This window comes from Aphelocoma coerulescens, chromosome 5, assembly GCF_041296385.1.
Source record: "Aphelocoma coerulescens isolate FSJ_1873_10779 chromosome 5, UR_Acoe_1.0, whole genome shotgun sequence".
In the NCBI taxonomy this organism is placed as follows: Eukaryota; Metazoa; Chordata; class Aves; order Passeriformes; family Corvidae; genus Aphelocoma; species Aphelocoma coerulescens.
This window is the reverse complement of record NC_091019.1, coordinates 60,413,246-60,418,710: the sequence shown is the minus strand read 5'-3', so window position 1 is coordinate 60,418,710 and position 5,465 is coordinate 60,413,246. Positions and strand designations below refer to the sequence as shown.

The 5,465-nt window shown below is 40.0% G+C and overlaps 1 long non-coding RNA gene across 1 annotated transcript; it reads left to right on the top strand.

Annotated features, from left to right (window-relative positions):
- The first annotated feature begins 1,083 nt into the window (after positions 1-1,083).
- LOC138110950 (uncharacterized) lies at positions 1,084-4,463 on the top strand. The gene is made up of 3 exons (XR_011151179.1): positions 1,084-1,171; positions 3,663-3,711; positions 4,349-4,463. It is a non-coding gene; the product is annotated as an uncharacterized lncRNA (long non-coding RNA).
- Positions 4,464-5,465: the final 1,002 nt, after the last annotated feature.

The following is a 5,465-nucleotide window of genomic DNA, read 5'->3' as shown; positions in this document are numbered from 1 at the left end:
CACAAATATTCAGTGGTGCAATTATGACTGAGGCAGTTGGTGAAATGAAGCAGGTGGAAGTCCTGTTGCCAGAGTTTGAGGGCTCTGGAGTGCTGTCTTCATTCCCATGATTAACCTTCTCTGCAAACACTTGACCATTCAGCTCAGAGTGCAAAATAATTTGTGGGATGTCCTTTCTTTATCATTTCTGCCACTGCCATTTCTGACTCATTACTGTGTCTAAACAAAGGACTGTATTTAGAAAGAATATTTTGTTTCTTAAGGTAATGAGTCAATTCCATTCCAGTGATGCTCTGAATGAGATTAATCTGTACTCTACTGGGATCGCAGTTTGTTTCTGCTACAGTACTGAGCAGAGCCTCAGAAAAGACCAAGACCCTTTCAGACTTTGATAAACCCAGATAATGAGGAAGTTCCTTCCCTGTTTATGGCTGGCAGAACATGTTTGATCAGTCTTTTTTCAGCAAAAAGTATTTTTGCCAAGCCAAATCTGTATGGGGAAAAACCTACTGAAGAGGCAGAGAGATGTTCCACATTTGTGAGAAATAAAATGTATTTAATCTTGTTTTACAACAAGTGGGCTCAAATATGACAGGACTAAATGAAACACTCAATATCTCTTAGTAAGTCTGTGACAGAGCTAGAATCTCAATTTTGCTGCTCTAAGCCCTAATTCTGGAGTTTAAAACACAGAATCATCTTGTTCATTCTTCATACCTTTAAACATAGCTTGATCCTAGTAGTTCCCTGGACTCTGCGTAATGGGTGAGCAGCCACAAAAATGTTAATTGCATGCCTGACTTTCCTGTTCCTGATGAATATCACTCGAGCCTTGTGCCTCGGTTTCTTTAATTATAAGAATTATAAGATAAAGTTAATGATGCCACCTCAGTTTTGCATAATTCCAGGAGTGTTAAATGTTGTTACTTTTCTTGCTGAACACTCGGGACCAAGACCTGTGGTTGTTACTTGACACTGTTAAAATTGAAGGATTATTTGCAAGTTAATGCATTACATTTGTGGGGACGAGTCAGTGCCATCTGTGAAGGTCTGTAAGAGCTGTGGTAAGGTCCTGCCCTAGCACAGTTTTTACATGCTGCTTCTCTTGCCTTCAGAAAATTTCTTTTTCATAATGTTTGGCATGTGCTGAAGTATCTACATGAATTGAAAGGTAAGAACAGAGGATGTGATGCCAATCTTTTTTTGTGTGCCTTGCAATACTCTCTTTGAGGGTTGCACAAGAAATTGTGGGCATCAACATGCAGATACAGGGAAGATGTGTCTGGAATTCTAATGCTGTTGTTTATGCACAGACAAGTCAAACTGTTCTCAGGGTATTTCAGTATAAAGCATAAAAGTTTCTAATTAAACTTATAAATCAAGAACACATGCGCTGAAAATATTTCCCACTGCTGGATGCAAAGAGTATTTATGTGATGTGCCAAAGAGCAAAAGGTGCTGTATGAGATGCAAGTAGTTGTTGCAGATTGCATATTGAAATACTGAAGGCATACAAGGCAGTTGGTAAAAATAATCTTGTCCATATTGATAAGCCTCGTTACAGACATGTATTTATTTTTACTTTAGAGTACATGGGTGTGTGTCTTTGCCTAATGTAAGGAAGAGAACTCTATATATCTGGTATCTCTTGTTAATTATTAGGTGTCCCTCTATTAGGAAAAAAATTGCCATTGAGCTGAAATTCAAAGTCACCATTCTTAGTCAAAAAACAGAGGAGTAGTCAGACTAACTTGTCTCAATGTGTATGTAATCCCCAGCTGCCTTCCTTGATTCAGATCAAAATACAGGCTGTCAGGTTTTGTTATGCTGTATTAAAACATTTTATTGGAGATTGGACTAGAATCAGTATCATGAGGATGGGACATAAACCTGTTATTTTCTGTTGCTGTTCTGAACTTGAAAAAGAGACAGTTCTGCAAACAGATCTATCTGAATATTCCTGTGTGTTTCCTTATAAGACCAGTCCATGTCCCAGGAGCTAGTGTACAATGGACCCAGAATGATCAGACTGGTATTAAGCATTCGGTCGTGTTGTTGTTTTTATTTTATTTTTTTGTTTGTTTGTTTTTTGGTTTTTTTTTAAATGTGTGTGTGTGTTGTTCTTATTGTTTGTGGCTTTTTTGGTGGTTTTTTTTTGTGTTTTGGTTTTTTTCCTAAATCAGGAGCATGACATTTGATCTGCTGGTTTGTGAATCCTGCTGCTAGGAGTAAACCTGACCCCCAATAACTAGTGCTAGAGAGTTTCGTTTGGCCTCCAGCTCTGTGAGGAAAGGTTAAAGTGTTGGGATGCTGTTCAAAATCCATTAACCAAACAGAGTCTTAAGGAGCCTTTGGACTTCCTGACCTTAGCCAATCTCTAACAAACAAATTCTCTAAGCTAATCAATGAAACAGAGTAACTCTGTGGTCTTTACGTCCACCTACTCTTTAGTGGTTCTAATCCAAAGCCCTGACAGGAGTGATTTCCTCATATTATTAACACAGAGGCTGATAACCCTCTGAGCTGTGTTTTGCCCATCTTGCCAGGAACCCCTTGTCCCAGATATTATTTTTATGACTCCAGGGATATGCAGTTCTCTAGTAGCACTGCTAGGCCTGGTAAACACATCCACCCTTTTGGAGCCTAAAAGTGCTTGTCTGGCCCAGCAGTAGGTGAGGTTTTCACAAGGACAGCTGCAACAACACGAAAACTCTCTGTCAACAGCACATGCCATCTTCCTGTGAATGCATAAGAAAAAGGCACATGAATTATGAGTAAATACTGACAGGCTTGAAGCCCGAGAGAAGGGATGAGTAAGTCATATCTCTGCCATAGATGCAGACATAATGAAAAATCTCAGGTTTCTTGGGGACACAGAAGATCCCAGTGGTCTTGGCATTACGAGGAGGCCCATCAAACAGCATTAGCAGACTAATTAAATGTGCAGCTTAAACTTAATTTTCTTGGTAGCATTAAGACAGATTAAACATTATTCATTTGGTGATGTCCTTGCTTCTGAGTATTTTTCACTCCTCTTCCCACCTTGTCATTTTGTTTCAATCAGTAATATTACTGGGTTTAGTTTAGGAAATGCGCCTGAGCAGGATTTGAAAATAGGATTTTCTGAGCAAATCTTCGTAACTTACAGCACCTGGGTTCCTATTTTGCATAAGAAAAATACTCCTTCTTTTAATGAAATAGGTTAATTATGCAAAGTGTGAACATAGTGGCTAAGTGGAGAAAATTTGCTAATCTGAAAATGAGGAGGAGGATCTGTTCTATAAATTGCTCTTTCTGTATTTCTCTGTTTCTTCTGCCATGTAAATTTGGTGAGACTGTGTATCGGCACCAATATGAAACTGTAGGAGTGCCAAGTATTTAGATTAGATATAAGGAAGAAATTCTTCACTGGGTAGGTGGTGAGACACTGACATGGGTTTCCCAGAGAAGCTGTGGATGCCCCATCCCTGGGAGCACTCAGGACAAGACTGGACAGGACTTGGAGCAACCTGGTCTAGTGAAATGTGTCCCTGTCCATGAGAGGGGAGGGGTGGAACAGGATGATCTTTAATGTCCCTTTCAACTAAAATTATTCAGTGATTCTATCATAACTATACTGATTTGTGCTTCTGCTTTGTCTTCTGACACATCTTGATCTACAGGCATATCCAGGTCCTGCAAATGGATGCCCAGCTGCTGATTGCATCTGTGGTGAGAGTTTGACAGACATGTCTGTTAATTGATTACATGGGATCTGTTCTTTTGGACTTGAATTCTAGCATTCTGTCCCAAGGATTCGGTGGTGTCTTCAGTCTGTCAGGAGGTGAAGGTCTAGACATCATATTAAAACTTGTATGTTCAGTGACAGAAAGAGTTCAGACTTTGACTTCTGGGCATCTGCATGCTGACATGATCTTTAATCACGTTATTATCTATTGCCTTTCCACCTGAGTCTCTAGGTAGATTAGCAACTATAAAATCTCTGAAAGAGAACAAATTATAGAGTGACCTGAAAAAGATGGTTGTGATTATTTCCATTTTGTGAAATGAATGCTCTGATACAGAGTAGGGTACTGGGGCACCTTCAAGCTAAAGTAGTCGTCTACCTTTTAATTCCTTTTATGTGTCCTTGAAATCTACCATTAGTCTTTACTGCACCAGGAATCCCAAAACATTGCATTCTCTGACCTATTGAATATAGCCAGCAAAATCTTCTGGAACATGATGAGTCCCAGGATACATGGGAAGACTTTTTTCATTGAATCCTTTTTTGGTTTTTTTTTTTGCATGTCTATTGTTCACATTTTTTTCTGAGTGGATGCTTGTATATTTTATTTTCCATATCCAGCTGAGTCTGTTGGATCTAAAAGGTTGCTCTCCTGCTTCTGCAACTGCTTCATTGCTGTAATCCCACTGTAATAATACAGAGGGAGTTGGCCAAGAGAAGCGTCAGACAATTTCCGTCATTGCTGCTTTTGCCTTATTTGCACTGAATGATTTTTTCTTAGTGGAAATTCTCAGAAGTGCTTTGTGCTTCATAGTTGTAGAAGAAGGGTGTCGCGGGTTGGGTTTGTAACCGGGCGGAAACACCAATTTAGTGTAGTGGTTTGGTCTAAAATACTCATTACTGTTTATCTTCTGTGAGATAAGAATTAGGAGAAATGCAAAGCAGGCACCAACTTGAAAGAATATAAAGAAGTTTATTAACAGACCTAAAAGAAGAAAAGAAAGGGAAAAAAAAAATTATACCACCTTCAGAACTCTCCTCCTCCCCCCACCTTCCTCCCTTCTCCCACTGGACAGTGTAAAGACAACCCTTAAGATGTTCAGTCTGTTTACCACTTCCATAATAACCTTGTTCAGTCCATTTAGAAAGAGAAGTCTCTTTTTGCTCATGCTATGAAAACAGTATCACACCGAGACAGCCACCCACTTCCAAATATTGTTCAGTCCATTTAGGAAGAGGAGTCTCTCTGCTTGCGATGTGAGTCCCTTCCCCCGACTTGCAGCTTTTCCCGCAACTGCTTTCGAGGGTCCACTCTTGAAAGTTTTTTGGGGTACAATTTTAAGGTTGAGCTGTTCAGAAACAAAAAAACAGAGGCCCTTCTCCTTCCCTGGGAGCAAAGGGTCTTCCTCATCTTCATCGTTAGAACTATCTCTGGGAGCATCTCTAGGAATTGAGGTCTTTCTCCTTTCCCATTTGGAGCAAAAGTCCTCATCTGGTTCATCTCTCTCTGTCCAAACTTCTCATGAAATTACAGCTGCGTCAGCATCTGCCTATCTCAGCGCAGGTGCTTCTGCTTGCGAGTTGAACACTCCACCCCCCAGATCTTCATGAAATTACAGCGGGATACTCTGATATATCATAGCTTCACAACAGACTTTCAGCTTTAAGCATCTCCTCTCTCTCTTCCCTCAGGTTTTCAGCTCTTCACAGCAATAAAAGGGTTAATCTCACCTCGGCC